We start from the raw sequence: 25318 nt of genomic DNA, 5'->3' as shown, positions 1-25318 counted from the left end.
TTAACATTTGTTGAAGAGCTGGTTTGGTAGTGCTGAATTGTCTGAGCTTTTGCTTGTCTGTAAAGCTTTTGATTTCTCCTTCATATTTGAATGAGATCCTTGCTGGGTACAGTAATCTGGGTTGTAGGATTTTCTCTTTCATCACTTTATGTGTGTCCTGCCATTCCCTTCTGGGCTGAAGAGTTTCTATTGAAAGATCAGCTGTTATCCTTATGGGAATCCCTTTGTGTGTTATTTGTTGTTTCTCGCTTGCTGCTTTTAATATTTGTTGTGTTTGATCTTCATTAATTTGATTAATATGTGTCTTCTGGTGTTTTGCCTTGGGTTTATCCTATTTGGGACTCTCTGGGTTTCTTGGACTTGGGTGGCTATTTCCTTCCACATTTTGGGGAAGTTTCAACTATTATCTCCTCAAGTATTTTCTCATGACCTTTCTTTTTCTCTTCTTCTGGGACACCTCTATGATTTGAATGTTGGGGCATTTAACATTGTCTCAGAGGTATCTGAGGTTGTCCTCATTTAATTCTTTTTTCTTTTTTCCTCTCTGCTTCATTTATTTCCACCATTCTAACTTCCACCTCACTTATCCTATCTTCTGCCTCAGTTATTCTACTGTTGGTTCCCTAAAGACTGCTTTTGATCTCAGTTATTGCATTATTCATTATTGATTGACTCTTTTTTTATTTCTTTTTTTTTCTTTTTTTTTTTTTAATTTTTATTAGTTGGAGGCTAATTACTTTACATCATTACAGTAGTTTTTGTTATACATTGATATGAATTAGCCATGGATTTACATGTATTCCCCATCCCAGTCCCCCTCTTTTTTTATTTCTTCTAGGTCCTTGTTAAACATTTCTTGCATCTTCTCAATCCTTGTCTCCAGACAATTTATCTGTAACTCCATTTTGTTTTCAAGATTTTGGATCATTTTTACTATCATTATTCTGAATTCTTTTTCAGGTAGACTCCCTATCACCTCCTCTTTTGTTTGGTTTGGTGGGAATTTATCATGTTCCTTTACCTGCTGAATATTTTTCTGCCTTTTCATCTTGTTTAGATTACTGTGTTTGGGGTAGACTTTCTGTATGCTGGAAGTTTGTGGATACTCTTTATTGTGGAGTTTCCTGCCTGTGGGTGGTATTGGACAAGTGGCTGTCAAGGTTTCCTGGTTAAGGAAGCTTGGGTCAGTGTTCTGGTGGGTGGAGCTGGATCTCTTCTCTCTGGAGTGCAATGAAGTGTCCAGTAATGAGTTTTGAGATTTCTGTGGGTTTGGTGTGACTTTTGGCCTCCTGTATTTTAATGCTCAGTGTTATGTTCCTGCATTATTGGAGAATTAGCTTGGTATGTCTTGCTCTGAAACTTGTTAGCTCTTGGGTGGAGCTTGGTTTCAATGTAGGTATGGAGGCTTTTGGATGAGCTCTTGTTGATTGATGTCCCCTGGAGTCAGGAGTTTTCTGGTGTTCTCAAGATTTGGATTTAAGCCTCCTGCCTCTGGCTTTCATTCTTATTCTTACAGCAGCCTCAAGACTTCTTCATCCATATAGCACCGATGATAAACCATCTAGGTTAATGGTGAAACAAGTCTCCACAGTGAGGAACACTCAGGGAGGTCAGAGTTACATGGAAAAGAGAAGAGGGATGAGGGAGATAGAGGTGACCAGGAGGAGAAGAGGGGGAATCAAAAGGGAAGAGTAGTCTAGCCAGTAATCAATTCCCTATGTGCTCTCCACAGTCTGGAACACTCAGAGAGGTTGACAGAGTTACATAGAGAAAAGAAGAGGGAGGAAGGAGATAGAGGTGACCAGGAGGAGAGGAGGGGGAATCAAAAGGGAAGAGTAGTCTAGCCAGTAATCAATTCCCCACGTGCTCTCCACAGTCTGGAACACTCAGAGAGGTTCACAGAGTTACATAGAGAAACGAAGAGGGAGGAAGGAGATAGAGGTGACCAGGAGGAGAGGACGGGGAGTCAAAAGGACAGAGACCAAAATAGCCAGTAATCAGTTCCATAAGTGTTCTCCATAGCCTGGAACACCCAAAGAGATTCACAGAGTTAAGTAGAGAAGAGAAGTGGGAGGGACGAGATAGAGGTGGCCTGAGGGAGAAAAAGGAGAGTCAAAGGGGAGAGAGCAATCAAGCTGGTAATCACACTCCTGAGTAAGAATGGGTACTGAAGATTGGATTCTTAAAGGTACAAAATTGATAAAAAATACCAAAACCAAATATTAAAAATCTAGAGTAGAGGTTAGACTCTCAAAAATACAATATTTAAAAGAAAACCAAAATCACAAAAATTATAAATATATATATATACATGAAATTTGCTTTAAAAATAGGGTCTTTTTTTTTTGCAAGGCAGTAGTATGTTTTAAAAATGAAAATTAAAGGTGTAATAAAGAACTTATAAATAAAAAATTAAAAAATAAAATAAATCTATGAATTTCTCTGGAGTTGTTGAGGGCGGTGTGGGGTCAGTTCAGTTTCAGATAGTTCCTTGTTCCAGCTTATGCTTCTTCTCAAGGTCTATAAGCTCCTTCCAATGTAGTCAGTGCTAACTACAGGATTTTCTTTTTTTTATCTTTTCTTTTTTTTTTCCATTTATTTTTATTAGTTGGAGGCTAATTACTTTACATCATTGCAGTAGTTTTTGTCATACATTGAAATGAATTAGCCATGGATTTACATGTATTCCCCATCCCAGTCCCCCCTCCCACCTCCCTTTCCACCCGATCCCTCTGGGTCTTCCCAGTGCATCAGGCCCGAGCACTTGTCTCATGCACTCAACCTGGGCTCATGATCTGTTTCACCCTAGATAATATATATGTTTCGATGCTGTTCTCTTGAAACATCCCACCCTCGCCTTCTCCCAGAGTCCACAAGTCTGTTCTATACATCTGAGTCTCTTTTTCTGTTTCGCATATAGGGTTATCATTACCATCTTTCTAAATTCCATATATATGTGTTAGTATACTGTAATGGTCTTTATCTTTCTGGCTTACTTCGCTCTGTATAATGGGCTCGTTTCATCCATCTCATTAGAACTGATTCAAACGAATTCTTTTTAATGGCTGAGTAATATTCCATGGTGTATATGTACCACAGCTTCCTCATCCATTCGTCTGCTGATGGGCATCTAGGTTGCTTCCATGTCCTGGCTATTATAAACAGTGCTGCGATGAACATTGGGGTGCACGTGTCTCTTTCAGATCTGGTTTCCTCGGTGTGTATGCCCAGAAGTGGGATTGCTGGGTCATATGGCAGTTCTATTTCCAGTTTTTTAAGAAATCTCCACACTGTTCTCCATAGTGGCTGTACTAATTTGCATTCCCACCAACAGTGTAAGAGGGTTCCCTTTTCTCCACACCCTCTCCAGCATTTATTGCTTGTAGACTTTTGGATAGCAGCCATCCTGACTGGCGTATAATGGTACCTCATTGTGGTTTTGATTTGCATTTCTCTGATAATGAGTGATGTTGAGCATCTTTTCATGTGTTTGTTAGCCATCTGTATGTCTTCCTTGGAGAAATGTCTGTTTAGTTCTTTGGCCCATTTTTTGATTGGGTCATTTATTTTTCTGGAGTTGAGCTGGAGGAGTTGCTTGTATATTTTTGAGATTAATCCTTTGTTGCTTCGTTTGGTATTATTTTCTCCCAATCTGAGGGCTGTCTTTTCACCTTGCTTATAGTTTCCTTTGTTGTACAAAAGCTTTTAAGTTTCATTAGGTCCCATTTGTTTATTTTTGCTTTTATTTCTAAAATTCTGGGATGTGGGTCATAGAGGATCCTGCTGTGATTTATGTCGGAGAGTGTTTTGCCTATGTTCTCAAAAGACCTATACATAGAAAACTATAAAACACTGATGAAAGAAATCAAAGAGGACACAAACAGATGGAGAAATATACCGTGTTCATGGATTGGAAGAATCAATATTGTCAAAAGGGCTATACTATCCAAAGCAATCTATAGATTCAATGCAATCCCTATCAAACTACCAACGGTATTTTTCACAGAACTAGAACAAATAATTTCACAATTTGTATGGAAATACAAAAAACCTCGAATAGCCAAAGTAATCCTGAGAAAGAAGAATGGAACTGGAGGAATCAATCTGCCTGACTTCAGACTAGACTACAAAGCCACAGTCATCAAGACAGTATGGTACTGGCACAAAGACAGAAATATAGATCAATGGAACAGAATAGAAAGCCCAGAGATAAATCCACGAACCTATGGTCACCTTATCTTCGACAAAGGAGGCAAGGATATACAATGGAAAAAAGACAACCTCTTTAACAAGTGGTGCTGGGAAAACAGGTCAACCACCTGTAAAAGAATGAAACTAGAACACTTTCTAACACCATACACAAAAATAAACTCAAAATGGATTAAAGATCTAAATGTAAGACCAGAAACTATAAAACTCCTAACTACAGGATTTTAATCTGTTGCACCTGTCTCTTCCAAAGCCGTTCCCTCTTCATTGTTTATTTTGGCTTCCTCTGTTTGCAAGTCTCTTCAGGGTGTAATTTCTGCCCTGACACAAAGGGGCAAAGGTGCTCATTAATTTAGGCTCACTTCTTCAACTGTGCTGTAGGGAGGGAGGAATACTGCAAACAAATATCACTGGCTTGTGAGGGGAGTGCTCACTGGACCACACTGGGTTTGCCCCCACTCCACGGCGTGTGTGCTTTCCTGGTCTACACTGCTCAGGCTACAGGTTGCTCTGCAGGGGAACTGTCTAAAGCGGGCCCTGGGTTGTGTGCACTTCCCAGGTCTAAGTCACTCAGGTTCAGGTTCTCGGGTACTCCACCAAGCCACAGGCTCGGTTGGACCTGTGTTTTGTGCCCTTCCCAGGTCCAAGCAGCTCAGGCAACTGGGTGCTTGGTGAGCACACACTCCCCAGGTGCAATGTGTCTTATCATCTCCCCCGTCCCAGCCGCTCGGTTTCCTGGGTGCACAGTGGGAGCGCAGTCTCAGGTGTACCATGTGTCTCCTCTAGGGAGCTGATCTCTGACTGCGACCCTCCAGGTGGATGTTGACCATCCAGGACCCCAGGAAGACTTAGTTAGCAACTGGGAGCCTGCTCACAGTTTGGTGGAAGGTGCCATCTCTGGGGCCCAGATTGCCCCTCGCCCTCTGGCTTTGGCTGTCACCCACCTGTCTCTCTGCCTCTGGCTGGGGGAGGGGCCGGTCCGCAGCTGGCTAGCTCTCTTCTGGTATTCGCTTAGTCCTTTGTTTTGTGAGTGGGTCCGGTTGTGCCTTAGAGCTTTACCCAGGAAAGTTCTCTCTTGCTCTCTCTTTTTTTTTTTCCTTTCTCACTTTGGCTATCCCACAATTTGGGTTGTTATCTCACCTTAGCTCCTTCAGCTTGTCCTCAGGGCATTCTGGTCTGGTCCTTACCGTAAGCATGCAGTCCTCACTCCCTGCTGGCGGATGTGAGCGTTTGGGCTACTTCTCCTCTGGGAGTTGTAGTTAAGGTGCATAATCTGTGGGGTTTTTTTTTTCCCCTCCCAGTTATGTTGCCCTCTAAGATTCTGAAACTTCCCACAGACCCACCAGGGATAGGGTTTCTTGGTGTTTGGAAACGTCCCCTCCTTCGTGATTCCCTCCCCGGGACGGGTCTCCTTCCCTGACTCTTTTGTCTCTCTTATTATATTTTGTCCTTCCTCCTTTCAAAGAGAATGGGCTGCCTTTCTGGGTGCCTGTTGTCCTCTGCCAGCATTCAGAAGTCATTTTATGGAATTTGTTCAGCGTTCAAGTAATCTTTTGATGAATTTGTGAGGGAGAAAGTGGTCTCCCTGTCTTATTCCTTTGCCATCTTAGGACCGCCCCCCGCTGTCACATTTTTATAACATTTCTTCAGTTCTCTGATTTAAACATTAGGGCTGGGGAAGATTTTTGGGGTGGAAGGCTGAAGATAAGAATTATTTAGACAGCACTTAGATTCTTATCTGTGAGCCCCCTGATGTGGCTCTGGAGGCCACACTGTATGGCACATGGTTCCTGTTGAGTCATGACAGAAAACTTCATCAGAACTTTTACACTTTCTTACAGTTCATTGCTACAGACTTGTTTTCTAGGTTATAGTATCACTGGTTCAGTATGACCAGTTAACTCTGGCATATTATTATAGTTCTGAAAGGAAAAAGTCATGCTTTCAGCAACCAGTGCTGCTTTCAATCTGACTAGTGCATGCCTTTCACTGCCAAAACAACACAACCATGGTCAAAGATTTCAAGGAAGCTGACATGCTCCATGATTCAAAAGGAACTAAAATGAACCCTGACTTGAACTCCATTAACATATCTAGGTCAGGCAGTTTAGTCATTTAATTTGGATGTCCACAGAAATAATTCATTTCTAGATCCCTCCCTAATTAGTTATTAGAACAAACCTGGTGATGAGTTATCTAAATCAGTTTTGAAAATCTGGGATTCCAAATTTTCAGTCTAGGATAGGATGTATTTAATAGCAACCTTTTATTTAACAGCATCCCCAAACTGGCCTGCTTGCTACTTCTTACTAGTGGCAGCCCGGCCTAAAGGGGCCTTACAAGATTCAAACATAATTCTGGTTCTTCCCCTGATTCTCTTGGTGGATTGAATCGTCTTAGATCATGAAGATAGCATCTTGAGTGCACTGCTCTCTGAGTTCTCCTCCTACACTAGTCACAATGGATCTCTGAATGATTTACAGAAACACCCTTCTGAATAATCATAACTGATCTATTCAGACCAAATGTAGGTGTAAATAGGGGATGATTGTGAAAAATTAGCTATTTGAATGAGAAATAAATTTAGTGATTTAGAGAGGAAACAACAAACTTGTCAATGGATAGGAAATATCTTAGACCCTGACAGAAACAAGGGAGGGAGGGCATGAGTGATCTTTGTGTATTGCCCCTTATTAAGAAAAACATCTGGAGAAATATTTCCAGTGTTTCATGCACCTCAAATTATAGTGACCACTAAGTATTTCGTCCCCTACCAGACAGTTCTGATCATGATATGACCTAGCCTTCTCAAGGAGTCTCTCACAAACAGGAAGTGATGGCCTGAGTTTCTGCACATCTACAAGACACCTATCTGATCACTCCTTTGCATGTCATTCCATGGCAAACAAATATTGCCTTGCTGAATATGTGAGCAAACAGTACAAAGTATATATGCTTTATAAGTCCAAGAACTAGACTCCATTATTAACTGAACAGGGATCTCTGAGGCCTGCCACCTGTCTATAAGTTCCCATGTAAGGTATTTCCAGTCTGTATTTCCTGAATCATGTGTTATCACTTTAGGGGTTCTCCAGAGCTTCTCTCGTGGCTTAGTGGTAAAGAATCCACCTGCAATGCAGAAGACATGAGAGACACAGGTTTTAACTCTGGATCCGGCAGATTGCCTAGAGAAGGAAGTGGCAACCTTCTCCAGCATTCTTGCCTGGAGAATCCCACAGACAGAGGACCCTGGCGGGCTACAGTCTATGGGACTGCAAAGAATCGGACACGACTGAATGATTAACACTAACACTTAGGCATTCTCCAAATTTACTGATTCTCTCATTCCAGAGATATCATGAATACAATACTCCTGGGTCTGTATTTCTTGTTTGGAAATCAGACAATCCCTTCCTTCCTTCCTTGAAAAACATGGTAGCTTGCACCTCAAGAATGGTCATAAGGGGCTTAAAGAAGCATCACAATAGAATCTTTAATAAATACAGAGATCTCTCCAATACAGATCTACTTTTTTACCTTTCTTTGGCTGAAGTGATTAATGCTCTTTACCTTGGCTGTGGAATTCATTCATATTAATCTTAATTTTCTGTTCAAGGTTTTAACAGAGGATACAATTTCCCTAGATTTCCTCATAGTCCAAGGAAAAGGCTATGCATTGCTAACATATACTGGATTAATGCATTGGACCAAGATAAAGATTGATAGGAAAAACTTAAAAAGAAATTCACTTGGATTCCTAAGGTAGGACCAAATGATATGTGATTTGTGCAGCTACTTTAGTTTGGAGACCCTGGGGATGAGTTTACCAGATAAAATACAGGATGTTTATTTAAATATGAATATCAGGTAAACAACAAATAATTTTTTTTCACATAGGTATGCCCTGTGTAACATATGGTGCATACTCACATTAAACAACTGTTATGTGCAATCAAAATTAGATAGATAGTCTGTATTTTTATTTACTAAATTCAGCAACTCTATGTGAGAGGAAGAGTTGAAGTCAACATTTGTATGGCCACATTCTGTTTCTCGAAATCCTGTTGATATTTGCCTTAATTTAATACTGCATGAACAAATTCAGTGAATTTAATCTCAGCCTCTTTAGACTGATTACTCAGTAAAGCATACCAAAACCAAGACATTGTAGCAACAAAGGATGGATATTTTTCCATCTTCACTTACATTAAAGTAAGTTTTTAATAAATCTCTTTCAAAGTATGCATTGATAAACATTTATTTGTGTCTTATTTTATGCACTTTACCCTTTACACGTAAACTCCATAGAAGTCAGGGACAATTTCTCTCTTGCACTCAGCTTGTAGAAAGTGCTTATAATGTGATAGCTGCCTAATAAATATTTTGGAATGAATGTATAAATATATTAATAAAAAATGAATTATTACACAAGAATTCTATTACTGTCACATACATAGGATTTACATTTTTTTCTATCAGGATAATTTATTCACAATTAAAACATCTGCATGTAACTACATTTACTGATGATCAACTAAATATTTTGAAATATGAAACTGATGGTTCATTTAAGCATGATGAATTAGAGATAAAGTTCAATATGATCTGGATTAATATAGTGCAACATCTAAGTGAGATAAGTTAGAAATCTCAGGAAATAACTTCTAACATATTTTTGCAATTTGACTTATATTGGCTTAACATAAGGGGAATCAACTCTAGAGTATCTGTGCAAATGTGTTTTTGAGAATGACCAATAAAAATGGGATTAGTCACTCAACAACTGTGCTTTATAGTTTCTCTCTATATATTTTCTACATGGTGATTGTTAAACTATATTGTATATTTCTATATCTGTGATGTTTTTCCTCATGTGGCTGCAGAGTTGCTGAAAAAGAGTGAGTGCTTCATTCTTATGTGATCTTTGTTGACAAACTATAGACTTGGATGACTTGACTTTATCCCAAACGGTGTTATTATTCAGTATTATAAACTCCATTAAAAAGGTGTGATTTTTATGAATTAATTGTAAATGAATTTTCTATTTCCATCTTTACTGACTTGAGAAGTTCTTCTTAAGAAGTCAGCAATGTGTAGAGTGGAAAGCCATCTTTTTCTATTTCTTTAATATATGAACAGTAAAAAACAAACAAACAAAAAACACAGCTTAACAAAGGTTCCTCTACACAACACAGCAGGATGCTGGAGAATTCCACACACCAGTGCCTGTAAAGATGGGTGAATCGGAACACACAGAGGAGACACAACGAAGGGAACAATTGGTAAGTGCCCACAGTCTCGTCCCTCTGACCATGACAGTTGAGCCCACAGCTTTAGAGAAGCCAGTGGCAACGAGGTAGGCAGCACACGTGACTCTGGCCCCCGACCCTCTGTGGTGACCTCAGCCACAGATAACCAGGGCAGCAGTGACAACGGAGTCTGGGATCCCATCCGCTCAGATGTTGAGATGCCCACCCCCACGCTCCTGAACTCCATCCACAGTAGCGGAGCCTTCAAACCTTAAAACAACAGGCACAGTAGAGGTTTCTGAACAGCACCGGCTCCCTTCCAAATATCCCCCTTACCCCACAATCAGTGGCAGACTGTGCCTGCAACTCGGGGGATTCCAGAGGCCAGGGAATATAGCCACCATCCTGGTGATTGACAGTGGCTCAGGGAGAAGCATCACAGCCAGCGCCCCAGAGGACAAGAAGTGATGGCAAAGACATGGAGTCATACCTCTTACAGAGACAGGAGTGCATGCAAAGTGCCACTCTCCAACCAAAGACAGCACAGCTAAGAGAAACTAAAACCTTATGCTACCACACCATCTGCTGGAAAACAAGAGAAAAACTCCAACTGCCGATATAAACTTCAAATCACCAGCGGAGAAGTAATTCAGCAAGAACCATGAAGAACCGCAGTAACACTGTATCATAGCAAGAAAAGGACAATTCTCCAGACACCAAACTTAAAATCACAGACTACTGCAGTGCAACTGATAGGGAATTCAAAATATGTGTCATGAAGAAACTCAGTAAGTGAAAGTAAACTCAGAATGGCAATTCAATGAGCACTGGAATAAAATTAATAAACAAATAGGAAAATTTATCAAAGAGATTAAAAATCTAAAGCCAAACAGAAATTCTGGAACTGAGTAACTAATAAATGAGATGAACAATGCATTATTAGAAAGCATTGGAAATAGAGCATATTGTGTAAAAGAGAATTAGTGAGCTGGAAGAGAAAGCTAGAAAGGATACATGTAGAAGAAACAGAAATAAGTAATAAAAATAAAGAAAATCTACAAGGTCTTTCTGACACTTTTAGGGAAGGGAATATCTGGGTATCTTAGAGGGATAAGGGAGGGGAAAGAGAGCAGAGAGTTTATTTTAACAAATATTAACTGAGAATGTGCAAACCTGGGAAAGAAACTGGATATAAAAATTCAGCAAGCTAACATCTAATTACCTTGATACAAAAAAGACATTCTTTATGACACACATATTAAATTTGTCAAAAATCAATGACAATTTTAAAAACAGCTGGGGGCGGGGGGGAAGATGGCAACCTACCAAATCCTACCTTGAGAAACAAGAAAATCTCAAACAGTCTAACCTTAAACTAAAGTAACAAGAAAAATAACAGGTGGTCTAAAGTTAGTAGAAGAAAAAAACAAAATCAGAGCACAAATAAACTACTAAAAAGACAATATAAAATATCAATAAAACTAAGGTAATTATTTGAAAATGTAAATAAAATTGACAAGTCAAACAAAAACTAACACATAGAAAAGAGAGTACTGGTTATCAAAGTGGTGGAGGGAGAAGTGAGTAAAAGGGATCAAGTGTACAGTGATAGATGGAAATAAAACTTTTGGACATAAGCACCTTGAAGAGGTAATACAATGCTGTATACATGAAATGTATATATTATAAGTCGTTACCTACATAAAAATATTTTTTAAGTTTTTCTCAAAAATTTCTCAAAATTCCAAGTATAATTTCTGATCTGTTCATATGGCACATTTATGGGTCCTTAGCGTTCACTGTATATGTCAATGCATTCTCGGAATGAAAGAGAATTTATCTGTTCATCCTAGAAAATAGATAGGGAAAAGTGGAAACAGTGACAGACAATTTTCTTGAGCTCTGAAATCACGGCAGACTGTGACTGCAGCTATGAAATTAATAGATGCTTGCTCCCTGGAAGATAAGCTATGACAAACCTAGACAGCACACTAAAAAGCAGAGACATCACTTTGTTGACAAAAGGCCCTATAGGCAAGGCTATGGTTTTTCCAGTGGTCATGTATGGATGTGAGAGTTGGACCATAAAGAAAACTGAATGCCGAAGAATTGATGCTTTCAAACTTTGGTGTTGGAGAAGACTCTTGAGAGTCCCTTAGATTGTAAAGAGATCAAACCAGTCAATCCTAAAGGAAATCAATGCTGAAAGTTCATTGGGAGTACTGACGCTGAAGCTGAAGCTCCAATACTTGCCACCTGATGTGAAGAGCCAACTCCTTAGAAAAGACCCTGATGCTGGGAAAGATTGAGGGCCGCAGAAGAACGGGACAACAGAGGATGAGATGGTTGGATGGCATCACCAACTCAATGGAAATGAGTTTGAGCAAGCTCTAGGAAATAGTGAAGGACAGGGAAGCCTGGCATGCTGCAGTCCATGAGGTCTCCATGAGGTCTCAAAGAGTTGGACATGATGGAGCAACTGGACAACAACAACAAATTAAAAGTTACAGTAATTCTCATATATTGAGTGTAATTCACACTAGTAAAATTGGGCCCCAGTCCATCTACTCAGGTCTTAAAATTCATAAAGATCCTTTTTTCTCTGCTTGTGTCTATAGTCCTTCTGTGGTCCATCCTAAATTGACCCTATCACTTCATACACTTACCTGGTCATTCTGACTTCATGACTTGATTTGTGCGTATTACTTTGCCCCCAAGTGAAATTCTGTCTCAGTTCATTATCATACTACATATAAGACAGGACCCTCAATCATAATCTTCTTAATCTTACAAGTAAGTTAATGAAAGCAAGTAAAATGGTACTGTTCTAGGTGAACATGAGTAGGAACACAGTATCTGAGGGATGGGATTTATATTTTTACCATTTTTTTCTATTTAATCTATTTGAAAGAGACAGTATATAGTAGCTTTCCCTAACCCAACACAAGCTTTATCTCCCACCCCCTTTTCTTAGTAGTAAAATTTTCTCCAAGTAATTGTACTTATTTTCACAGTGAGAATAAACTTACATTAAGATAAATAATTTGAAATTTTTTGAAAAAGTACAATGTGATGATCAAAACCTGAAAATGGAGCTACAAACATTTATCCTTAAGACAAAATATTTTTGAATTAAGAAATTGGTGCAATGAATGTCCTTTTAATTTATAACACATTCAGTCCCTCTTAGTATATTTGGCTTTATCAATTTAGGCATGAATACTGTCTAAATGATACAACAAATTTATTAGGAAATTACTTTTAAGTACATACTTTAGTGACATTATCTCTGCAGGCTTATTTTCAAACATGCAGTTCATAATGGGGAGTGCCTTCAACCATTGGAAAGAAATGACTGACAGATGGCATTGTTCATACTCTCTATGATGCAGGTGGTGTGAAACTTGGAGTTTAAAGAGCCCTTTGTAAGTAAAAGGTTGGATAGTGTGAAAGGCCATCTATACAGACTCTAAGGGGGATTGTTCCTGCTCTTTAAACCTGCCCTTTTGACAAACTAAAATGATTTCAAAAGAAAATGATTACCAACATGGTACATTTCACTATGGATGAATAGGGAGTGCTGCATTGAGATAAAGGTCAACTGTAGTTATTGGTGAAATCTGCAGAAGCCAGCAAATCATAAAGCTTTCACTGCTGAGGGAAATAAATGCTTGTCTCATCAAATCCTTAGCCATCCTCTAATAAGAGGGAATCCAGCACTAATATGTTGAACAGAAATTACTAATAATGCTATACTAGTTGTACTGATAGTGACAAAGTGGAAAAATTAGAGTGGTACCATTCTTTGCCTCCAGGGAATTCTTTTGTAACTAACCCCAAAGAGATGTCCTTTCTAGAGTGAATTTTAGAAGTAATTCATAATCAAAGCTTAGGACCATCATTTTATGGAGAACTGTCCTTTAACATTTTCATTTCAGAACTGGATAAATACCCTATAACCAACTTATTTCAGAACCTTGAAACAGGTGAATTTCCAACTTTTTAAAATATGTCTTTAATAGAGTCTGCAATTTTCTATGGGCACAGGTTATTTTCTATACTTGGAGTAGGGTTTGGCTTTCAATTGTAAATATTCCAATTCATTGGAAAGACAGATGCTGAAGCTGAAACTCCAATACTTTGGCCACCTGGTGCAAAGAACTGACTCATTTGAAAAGACCCTGATGCTGGGAAAGATTGAAGGCAGGAGGAGAAGGGGATAACAGAGGATGAGATGGTTGGATGGCATCACCAACTCAGTGGACATGAGTTTGGGTAACTCCGGGAGTTGATGATGGACAGGGAAGCCTGGCATACTGCAGTCCATGGGGTCTCAAAGAGTCAAACACGACTGAGTGACTGAACTGAACGGCATGTATATAAATCAGTGATAAAAATAAACAATGTCACTGAAGGTTTAGAAATCTGACACATTCCTAGATTTTTGGGAGTGTAAATTGCTAATTTTTTTTTTTGGAAATGTTTTTATACTATATATGTAAAGATTCTTAGTAGGTTGACTCAGCAATTCTATGTGAGGAAGGAATTGAGGAAAGAAAAAACAAAATTAGCTTCATCTACAGCACAGTTTCTGAGACCAGAATTTTGAACCAACCCAACAATGTAAGAACAGTTAAGTAAAAATTGGAAAACCTTACAGGAATCACCTTAATATCTTTTGCTCAGAAAAGCTTGCCTTTACTACCTTATCTAAATTTTTTTCCTGCCTTTCTAATATTGTGTGTTTTTTATACCTCTCCTAGAGCTGTGTTTCTTTTTCCTCAATAACAGTCCTGTCCTTCTGCTCTATGCTGTATCTCAGGATGAACTGACATTTCAGTTGGCATCTGGCAGTGTTAGGTCAATGCAAAGCGGGTGTGTGAAGTTGGGGAATATGAGGAAGGGGGGCATCCATGGATTATTCTGTTCTTCTTTGCCTTTGATTGCATCTCTAGCAGTATTAATAACTGGGAAAGTTCTGTGGTTGTAGGTTGTCTCTGTTGGGTACTGTATAATAAAAATACCACCATCTGGTGGCTTAAACAATGATCTCTCTTAGTTCTCAAGCCTGGGAATTCCAAAATCAAAGCATCAGCAAATTCAGTATCTGGTGAGAGCCCACTTTCTGATTCATGCATGACTCTCTTCTCCCTGTATGCACACATGGCTCAAAGGGTAAGGGTGGTCTCTGGGATTCTTTTGTGAAGACACTAACCCCATTTGTGAGGGCTCTATTTTCACGACCTGATGATCTTTCAAAAGCCCCCATCTTCAAATGGGCTTCCCAGGTGTGCTAGCAGGAAAGAACCCACCTGCCAATGCAGGAGAGGTAAGAGACATGGGTTCAAAGGGCACAGCAAGCAACTCCAGTATTTTTGCCTGGAGAACCCCCATGGACAAAGGAGCCTGGTGCGCTATAGTCCATGGGGTTGCGAAGAGTTGGACATGACTGAGCGACTTAGCATGCACGTGCAAATACTACTGCATTGGAGACTAGGATTCAACATGTGAATCTGGGTTTTCATATAAACTTCAATATAAGCACTTAGTCTACAGCATAATTCCCTCCAGATAGGTCTGTCATGACTTCAGCTTCTGCAGATGTCTCTGGCTTCTGGGCTCTTGTAACACTCTATCTTCTATCAGTCCCTCCATCTTAAGAATTGAAGAAGTATCCTGACTTCTGTGTCTGAATTGCTTCACAAACACTGACTCACCTTCTTAAGCTACCACATCTGTAATTCTCTGCATTAAATTTCCTTTGTTATTAATAAATACTCAGAAAGGTTTCTTTCCGACTGGACTCTGAAAAATTAGTATTTATCTAAAATTATCTTACTACTATCCTTTTATAATTTATTTTTATGGAAACATTTACAATTATTTCATAGGAACACTACCATTAGACCCCACGGTGGTTGTAAGTTCTCATTACAATAAAAAAATCCTTTTGAAAGTTATCATTCCTTCCTTAGCCTTCCTCAGTTACTCAGTGGTTAAAGAATCCACCTGCAATGCAGGAGATATAGAAGATTTGGGTTTAATCCCTGCAAGATGTTGACTAAATCATGTTACAGCTGAGGTAGTACTTCTAAGCACTCATAAGAAACTGCATTAACTACCCTATGAAAAAATATTGTCTCAAAAATTTGGGGTTTTTTCTTATTAAAAAATCTCAGTGCATTTTGGTTTTATTACACCCATTTTGACTTTATACAACTCAGACTAATCTCAAATAATCAAACATTTTTAACAGCAAGTTATTTGAATGGCACGAATTGTATTTTCATTTTCTAGCATGCAAGTGGGTCACATAAATGACTCATTATGTATCAGTTTTACCAAATAACGTGGGAAGCAATTCAGTAAAATCACTCATGGGATTTTAACCTTTTCTTCCCTCTATTTTGAATTTTTGCTTAGCCCTATGAATTTGTTCTAACATTCTCATTTTTCTCTTTTATTTAAATCACATTTGAAATAGTTTCCTTTCACAAATGTACTTAAGTTTATCTTTGGAAAGTAGTCCAAAATTATCTTAGACCTCAAAATTTAGCTAGTTTTGTATTAATTTGTCATGATTGGATATAACGGTAGAGGTAAATGGGAATCAACATCTTATCTAGTTTTTTGTTTTGTTTTCTTTATTTTTTTTTCAGTCTATAGGTACTTCAGTTTTTCAGTTTTAATATTATAGTGTATGTATTCATTATTTCTTCTAATTCAAAGTTTTATATTTCAAGCAAAGTTATCAGCAATCATAGGGATACTGTATTTGTCATTTTAAATTTATTTACTTTAAATTAGTAGACTGGCCTGATATTTATCTAAAATATTTTCTCTGAAAATAATTTATAATCATAGAATTAAGACAAATTCATTTAGAAATATTTGAAATAATCATAATTGTATTATTATAAAGAAAAGCCAATTAATAATCCCCAGGTATTTATATATAGTGAGCCATCAGACCATAATAAGGCAATTTACTGGTGATAAGTCATAAATTTTCTTCAACTAGGGTGATAAATAGTAACAATAATAGAGACAAATAGTGCTGTTTATAAATGTACTGGATACCTGAAATGTAATAGGAGGACATACCAGTAACCAATTAATGCAATTTGTTAATGATTATTTTAAATCTATGCAAAATAAACCAGAGACTTGTAATATCCATTTTTAACCTTAATTTAAAACAGTTTATATTCACTCAGAAATCTGCCTGTATGTTTCTTTCACAACTTGAAGGTATTCCACTGTCACATATTAAAAACATGATGGTCAATCTGTATTTTGTTTTATACATGCAACAGTTTGTTGTGTTTGGGGAAAAAAAAAAAAAAAAAGGCCTTGCTGTAAGTAGCCAATTTATGTCTGAAGCATCCAGAGACAATGATTCCACAAATCAAGCTTAAGCAGTTTTGGCTCAGACTGCTACTCTCCTCCAACCCATTCCAATTGATGCACACCGCCAGTGGCACTCCTAATTCACAGCAGCAGGCAATAATTTCCCTAGGATACCCATTAACAGTAATTATTCCCAAGATAGACTATTAGATATGGCTTGTGAACATCTCAGCAGTAAACTTGAAAAAAATTAATTCTAATATTTCCTTTGAGATTCATTTGTACCTTGGTGACAATATGAATTAATGGAAGTCTTTTAAAAAATATACATGCTTACTTTTAAGAAGTAATAAAATTATTTAAAATAATATTTTTTATAGTTTTTTAGGGTTCTTACATAATTATTTTAAAATACAGAAACACGTGTAAATCCTGCAGATAAGGTAGATGAAGTAGTTGGTAGTTAACTGTTTTTCTCACACCAAAGCTATCTGCAGACATTTGACTTTGAATAGATAACTATTATATGTGGTTTAGCAAAAATATCACTGCTTAAAAAGAAGAATAAAACATAAAACATTAAATACATTTTATACTCAGATTGCCTTGGAAAATCTTCCATTAACTGAATTTAAAAATACAATGTCAACTTCATAAGAATTTAGAGTAGCTGCTTTGAATAGTCTTTCATAAAATTATAAATTTATTGTAAAACTGCAATATGTAATTGCATATAAAAGCACCATCTGTTTGCAAACTTTGTAATGTTAAAAAATGATGTACTTTTTATCTCTTATTCTTATAGATTACATTTATTTGGGTTGGTGCATGTCCTTATTCATGTTACTTACAGTAATCTTAATATAGGTGACATATGTATAAAAACGTGTGAATTGTATATTCATAAGCTTTCCAGTCTGCTGTAAAATACTGATGTATGACAATGCACAATTATCCATTTCTAAGTTTTCTTGTGAAAGAAGCTACTGTGGTTGTAAGTTATATATAATATATATGAATAGAAGTGTTAGTAGCAGAAAGGAACAATTTTATATGCAAAGTCCATGGTGGGTTTTCTTGTGTTTTTGTCAAGGGAAAATATAAAAAACAAGGAGTAGTTTTGCCCAAAAGAGAATGACTGGTTGTCCTAGAGTCAGAGAAAATTGTAGAACAAACCTGACTAGATATATAAAGTTGTACAGGATTCATGGAAATGGATTTTTATTCTTCTAGGTCAAAGATGGCTAAGATTTGATGAGTTTATAAAATTTTCAAAGAGAACTTTAGTATTAAATATTATTAAATATTCTTGCCATTATTTTTTTCTTAAAAAGTCTCAGATTATTGATCTTATTTTAATAAAAGCTTATAAATGGTTTTTCTTTACCTTTGGAATAATCTGCATAAAATGCAATAATCTTTTGACTTAGTTTAATTTCCTGTGTTTTATGTTGACTTTATCATATTATTTGAGAAAGCAAAGACTTCTCATGCTTTTGAATGAGCTTCATTTCTTTACAATCATGTTGCCTCCTATATTTACTTTTAATATCTTTTGTTGTCATTTTCATTGACTAGGTAGCTAAGAATTGCTTTTTAATAAACTAGGCTCTTATTGAATCAAATATTTGAACTTCCTGACAAATTTTAATATTTTGCCTTTTCAAATTCATATTCTAAATAGTACCTTTTGGAGCAAAACTGTTTTTTCAGAATTCCCAGCTCCTGGGGCATTGGAAAATATTTTTTACTTTTAAAAAAGAGAGTTGATAGAAATAGACTTATTTGATATGTTACTATTGATAAGTTTTCTTGCTAGGATAATCCCATGGACAGAGAAGCCTGGAGGTTCCTGAGGTCGCAGTTCATGAGGTCTCAAAGAGTCAGACATGATTGAGCATGCATGTAGCATATGGGTTTTTATTATTATTATTATTATTGATAAGTTTCTTGAGTGTTCATTAATTCAGATGTGCTCCTCAGCCTTTCTGAAGTTAAATGTGATTGGTAAAATAAGTATTTCAGAATTTTATGCTGCATGGGAAGTTACTGGGCTTCCCTGATAGCTCAGTTGGTAAGAATCTGGGAAGTTACTAGAGTTATGTCAGTTTCTACATTTTCAATGTGTTTCCTTTATCAAAGTGTTGATGCTGCTTCTCGCATTACATAACAACATTTTAGTGTCATCAATTATAAATTTAATTATTTTTTAAAATATTATCTTGATCATCACTTTATTTTTTGAATCCAGTATACTCTAGGCCATTAGTTTTTAACTGTGAATTTACATCACTTAACTATGAATATATGAACCTTCATTAAGATACCAACAAATGTATTTATGTGTGTGTGTGTATGACCTACTCCATCTTACTGAATTTCCTTATCTGATGACGTATTCTTGGTATATTCTAGCAATGCTGCTGCTGTTTAGTGGCTCAGTCTGACTTTTGCAACTCCAAGGGCTGCAGCTTGGCAGTTTCTTCTGTTCATGGGATTTCCCAGGCAAGAATACTGGTGTGGGTTGTGATTTCCTACTCCAGGGCATCTTCCTGAATTAGGGATCAAACCCACATATTCTGCAAGTCTCATGTATTGCAGGTGGATATTTTTTTACTGCTGAGCTACTAAGGAAGCCTATATATTTATATATGCTATGTATTTAATATATTAATGATATACTGTGTCTCACAATTACTATAGTTTACATTTAAGAATTTTCCTCTGTAAGTATTATGCTTATCCATTTTTATAAATTTGATATATTCACTTTTTGAAAATATAGTTAATCATACTTATAAATATTTTGTCTAAAACTTTTGGACTGACATGCCATAGAAAACAATTCCCTTGTCAACTGCATTATTCTTGTAATGAGTTCTCAACAGATCTTTTGCTTTTGATAACCACCAGCCATAATTTAAGTATAGTAATCTGAGTCTTGTTATAGCTACTTTCAGGTAGATGTTTTACAGGGGTGCATCCATGAAAATGCTTGTTAATCAGCTGCTTGCCAGAAGGCATCTTCAACAAAGAAGAACTGTCTCACAGTCCTATTGGAAACACTGTGTCAGGTACTTTGGTATAGCTTCTTAGGACATCACTTAAGTAGTTTTAAGACCATACCATTAGTCTGAATCAGAATATCCAGAACATCAACTGAGAAGAGACCATGAGATTAATAATCCAAGATCCAATGAAACAAAAATTAATTACAAAGAAATAAATGAATCAATAGGGGATGACTGCAGCTTTTTTTTTTTCAAACACTTAATGTCTTAACATTTTATTTTCTGGATACAAGGGACACCTTTCTCTGAAACTGTCCATAACTCACAGCAGTAGTAGACCATGCTATTGTAAATAGAAATGAACCATTTATCTTTTTTTTCCTACCTGACTCCTCCAGAATTTGGAATCACTTGTTGAGAGCTTATATTTCCATGGCAACAAGGTTATTTGCACAGGTTTAATAAGAATCTGTTCTCTTTTTAAATAGTTTATAGTTGCAATAACTTATTATGCAACCAAAGCCATGCCTCGGGTGTCATATTTGAAATGAAGCTTATTTAATCAGTTGTGATCAGGCATTTTGAAAGCAGTTAAGGCACAACAACTGCTAGCACTTGAGGCTGAAAGGTAGACTGTTTACATCACTCAGGCTTCTATGTTATTGGGGGCCTCCAATATGTATCAGGGAGGCACATCTACTGATCTTGTCTTTATTGATGTAGCTACATTAAGTGCCTTTTATCATTCATACTATTTTTAATGAATGAATTACTGAAATTAGTTTAGAATTGTTTTCATAATTTTCAAATATACATTTTTATTTTCCATACGTAATCCATGACTTCTTGCTTGGAAATGTGTATTTTCATTGTGTTGATTTCTATGAATGTTTTTCAATCAAAATCTTTCATTTAATTAAAATGTTTTCAGTTGATACTTATATTTGTTTATTTCTTATCTAATTGTGTGAGTTGTGTTGAAAAACAGGAGATTTGTCAAATTGCAACAAACTTTATTGTTACCTTTTAGGTTAAGACTTTAAAGAAATATTTAAAACTAAAAAAATATCTAAATAAATCATGTATTATGGTGTGGTAAAATATACTGTCTCAAATAATACCTATTGGCTCAAATATTGTTTATTCCAACTTAGTTATTTTTTCTTTATTAAGCCACCATGAGTGTATTTCCATTCTTCATATATATCTGTTCCTCACTCTTGTCATTTGAAAACAACATATTATACTTTTGAAAAATGTATGTAGTATTTTCCATTCTCTAACTGATGTTACTAGTCCACTTTTTAAAGATATGACATTTTATACACCTATTGTTAGCTCCCCTCTGCCTTCCATTGTTTTAATTGGGTATTTTACATAATTCCCTATTGTCTACTGTCTTAGCAAGTCGATTTTACTTCATTTCTTGTGTTTTATTTTTTAATTTTCTTTATAATTTTCAGTATACATTTTGAACTAGTCAAAACCTACCTTCAAATAACATGATTCATGTGTAGTGCAGAAGCATTAATTTAGCCTATTTCCACTTCATCCCTCCTGCCTCTTATTATATAATCGCCATTCATTTCACTTAGTCATATCCTAAAAACACGCAGTACACTGGTATTGTCATTAGGCAGGACTTTTTTTTAACCTCAAGAATAAGAACAATGAAATATTTTATTTTACCTTCTTTTTTCCTTCTCAAAAATTCTTGCTTTCTTTATGGACGCTCAGTAGGTTTTTTTACCTGTAAATAAATAAATCATTTATTTCTTCCTGAAGAACTTCTTTTAACATTTTTTGAAAGGCAGGTTTGTTAATGATTAATTTCCTGTTTCTCTTTGTCTGAGAGAGTTTTTGTTTTACACCGAACTATGTTTTCTTTTTTCTTAATGTATAGTTGAATATTTGTGTTTGATTCCTTGCCTTTAACCGTTGTTTCTTTTTTTTTTTTTTCATTTATTTTTATTCATTGGAGGCTTATTACTTTACAATATTGTAGTGGTTTTTGCCATACACTGACATGAATCAGCCATGGATTTACATGTGTTCCCCATCCCGATCTCCCCTCCTGCCTCCCTCTCCATCCCATCCCTCTGGGTCTTCCCAGTGCACCAGCCCTGAGCACCCGTCTCATGCATCCATCCTGGGCTGGTGATCCGTTTTACCCTTGATAGTATACTTGTTTCAATGCTGTTCTCTCTGAACATCCCACCCTAGCCTTCTCCCACAGACTCTAAAAGTCTATTCTGTACATCTGTGTCTCTTTTTCTGTTTTGCATATAGGGTTATTATTATCATCTTTTTAGATTTCATATATATGCATTAGTATACTATATTGATCTTTATCTTTCTGGCTTACTTCACTCTGTATAATGGGCTCCAGTTTCATCCATCTCATTAGAACTGATTCAAATGAATTCTTTTTAATGGATGAGTAATATTCCATGGTGTATATGTACCACAGCTTCCTTATCCATTCATCTGCTGATGGGCACCTAGGTTTGCTTCCATGTCCTGGCTATTATAAACAGTGTTGTGATGAACATTGGGGTGCACGTGTCTCCTTCAGATCTGGTTTCCTCAGTGTGTATGCCCAGAAGTGGGATTGCTGGGTCATATGGCAGTTCTATTTCCAGTTTTTTAAGGAATCTTCACACTGTTCTCCATAGCGGCTGTAGTAGTTTGCATTCCCACCAACAGTGTAAGAGGGTTCCCTTTTCTCCACACCCTCTCCAGCATTTATTGCTTATAGACTTTTGGATAGCAGCCATCCTGACTGGCGTGTAGTGGTACCTCATTGAGGTTTTGATTTGCATTTCTCTGATAATGAGTGATGTTGAGCATCTTTTCATGTGTTTGTTAGCCATCTGTATGTATTCTTTGGAGAAATGTCTGTTTAGATCTTTCGCCCATTTTTTGATTGGGTCATTTATTTTTCTGGAATTGAGCTGCAGGAGTTGCTTATATATTTTTGAGATTAACTCTTTGTCTCTTTCTTCATTTGCTATTATTTTCTCCGATTCTGAAGGCTGTCTTTTCACCTTGCTTATAGTTTCCTTTGTTGTGCAAAAGCTTTTAAGTTTCATTAGGTCTCATTTGTTTATTTAAATTCTACATCCTTCAATGAAACTACATCATCTTCATGTGCTTACTGTTGGCTTTTCTTAGATACAGATTCATCTACTTTAATAGTTAGTAATTAATCAAGATCCATTCATTTTATGGTAAGAGGATTCCCTGTACATTTGCTCTGATATATTGCCGAAAGTAAATCTTCAATTAGTGCTATTTCAATATTATATAACACATATTTAAGATTTTATTGCATTTTTTTGCTGAATATTTTATTTAATGACCACATAGAGTTCTTACAGTAAATTTAGGAATATATTCCATTGTCCATTTTCTTTATAGGAATGGACTCTGAGATAACTTGTGAAGTAGCAATGAGTCTCTTCATTTTATTCTTCTATTAGGTAGCTGTTATTGAAAGTAAAATACATATAATGCATTCTTAAATTGTTTGAACTATGATTTGCATATCTCTTAAAATTATGTATGCCATCATTTAACCTTAAGAAATAATTTTTTATCAAGAGAGTTTCAATATGTGTATGAGCTTTTCTCAACTTAAATATTTAGTATTTAGATTTGTACTATTTTTTAATTTTACTAGACTACTGTGATAACTTTACTTGAGTTGCTGTGCAGAACTATTTTCCATCCTTTTCTGACTTCTCTATACTTTAGATTAACCTTTAGATCCTTTGACCATCAGTTTATTTTTGGCCAAAGTGGTAGGTGGAAAGAGACAGTTAAAAGTGAAAGTGAAAGTCATTCAGTCATGTCCAACTCTTTGTGACCCCATGGACTGAGCCACAAGGAAGCCCAAGAATACTGGAGTGGGTAGTCTATCCCTTCTCCAGTGGATCTTCCCGACCTAGGAATCCAACTGGGGTCTCCTGCATTGCAGGTAGATTCTTTACCAACTGAGCTATCAGGGAAGCCCTGCTCTGTTAATCCTGGGCCATGTTTGGTCAATGGGTGCATTCTCTATGGTCACAGTGATATTCAGATGACTGCAGATCAATCGCTGTAATGCTAAGCTCTAATGAAAGTACTCTCTCCTGTGTAAAGCTAGGTATGGTCATAGATTCCAGTTACTGCAGGTCCCTGGGAGTCTTACCATTCATTTCATTTCTACTCGACTATGCATCCGGAAGAAGCTGAAGTTGAATGGTTCTATGAAGACCTACAAGAACTTCTAGAACTACCACCAAAAAAAGATGTCCTTTCCAGCATAGGGGATGGGAATGCAACTGTAGGAAGTCAAGAGATACCTGAAGTAACAGGCAAGTTTGGCCTTGGTATAAAAAATGAAGCAGGGCAAAGGTTACCAGAGTTTTGCCAAGAGAACACACTGGTCATAGCAAACACCCTCTTCCAACAACACAAATAGGGAAAATCACTAGACCATTCAGGTATGACCTAAATTAAATCCCTTATGATTATACAGTGAAAGTTACAAATAGATTCAAAGGATTAGATCTGATAAAGTGCCTGAAGAACTATGGACAGAGGTTTTGTAACATTGTACAGGAGGTGGTGATCAAAACCATCCCTAAGAAAAAGAAATGCAAAAAGGCAAAATGGTTTTCTGAGGAGCCCTTACAAATAGCTTAGAAAAGGAGAAAAGGAAAGATATATCTATCTAAATGCAGAGTTCTTACAAGGCGAGGTAAGAAAGCCTACCTAAGGGTTCACTGCAAAGAAACAGAGGAAAACAGTAGAATGGGAAAGACTAGAGATCTCTTCAAGAAAATTAGAGTTACTAAGGGAATATTTCATGCAAAGATGAGCACAATAAAGGACAGAAATGTTATGTACCTAACAGAAGAAGAAGATATCAAGAAGAGGTGGCGAGAATACATGGAAGAATTATGCAAAAGAGATCTTAATGACCCAGATAACCACTATGGTTAACCACAGACATCCTGGAGTGCAAAGTCAAGTGGGCTTAGTAAGTATGACTATGACAAAGCTAATAGAGGTGATGGAATTCCAGCTGAGCTATTTCAAATCCATAAGATGATGCTGTGAAAGCGCTGCACTCAATATGCCAGCAAATTTGGAAAACTCAGCAGTGGCCACAGGACTATAAAAGGTCAGTTTTCATTCCAATCCCAAAGAAAGGCAATGTGAAAGAATGCTCAAACTACCACATAATTGCACTCATCTCACATGCTAGCAAAGTAATACTCAAAATTCTCCAAGCTAGGCTTCCACAGTTCATGAACCAAGAACAGCCATATGTGCAAGCTGAATTTAGAAAAGGCAGAGGAAGCAGAGATCAAATTGAAAACATCCAGTGAATAATAAAATAAGCAAGACAATTCCAGAGAAACATCTATTTCTGCTTCATTGACTACGTTAAAACCTTTGACTGTGTGGATCACAACAAACTGGAAAATTCTTCAAGAGATGCTAATACCA

The 25318-nt window shown here is 36.8% G+C and overlaps 1 pseudogene; it reads left to right on the top strand.

Annotated features, from left to right (window-relative positions):
- The first annotated feature begins 24035 nt into the window (after positions 1-24035).
- LOC110127743 (E3 ubiquitin-protein ligase Hakai-like) overlaps positions 24036-25318 on the top strand; it is a 48860-nt pseudogene continuing 47577 nt past the window's right edge.

The sequence above is a fragment of the Odocoileus virginianus genome, chromosome 8 (genome assembly GCF_023699985.2).
Source record: "Odocoileus virginianus isolate 20LAN1187 ecotype Illinois chromosome 8, Ovbor_1.2, whole genome shotgun sequence".
NCBI lineage: Eukaryota > Metazoa > Chordata > Mammalia > Artiodactyla > Cervidae > Odocoileus > Odocoileus virginianus.
Note: the sequence above shows the minus strand (reverse complement) of the source record. Positions and strands in the feature narration are given on the sequence as shown.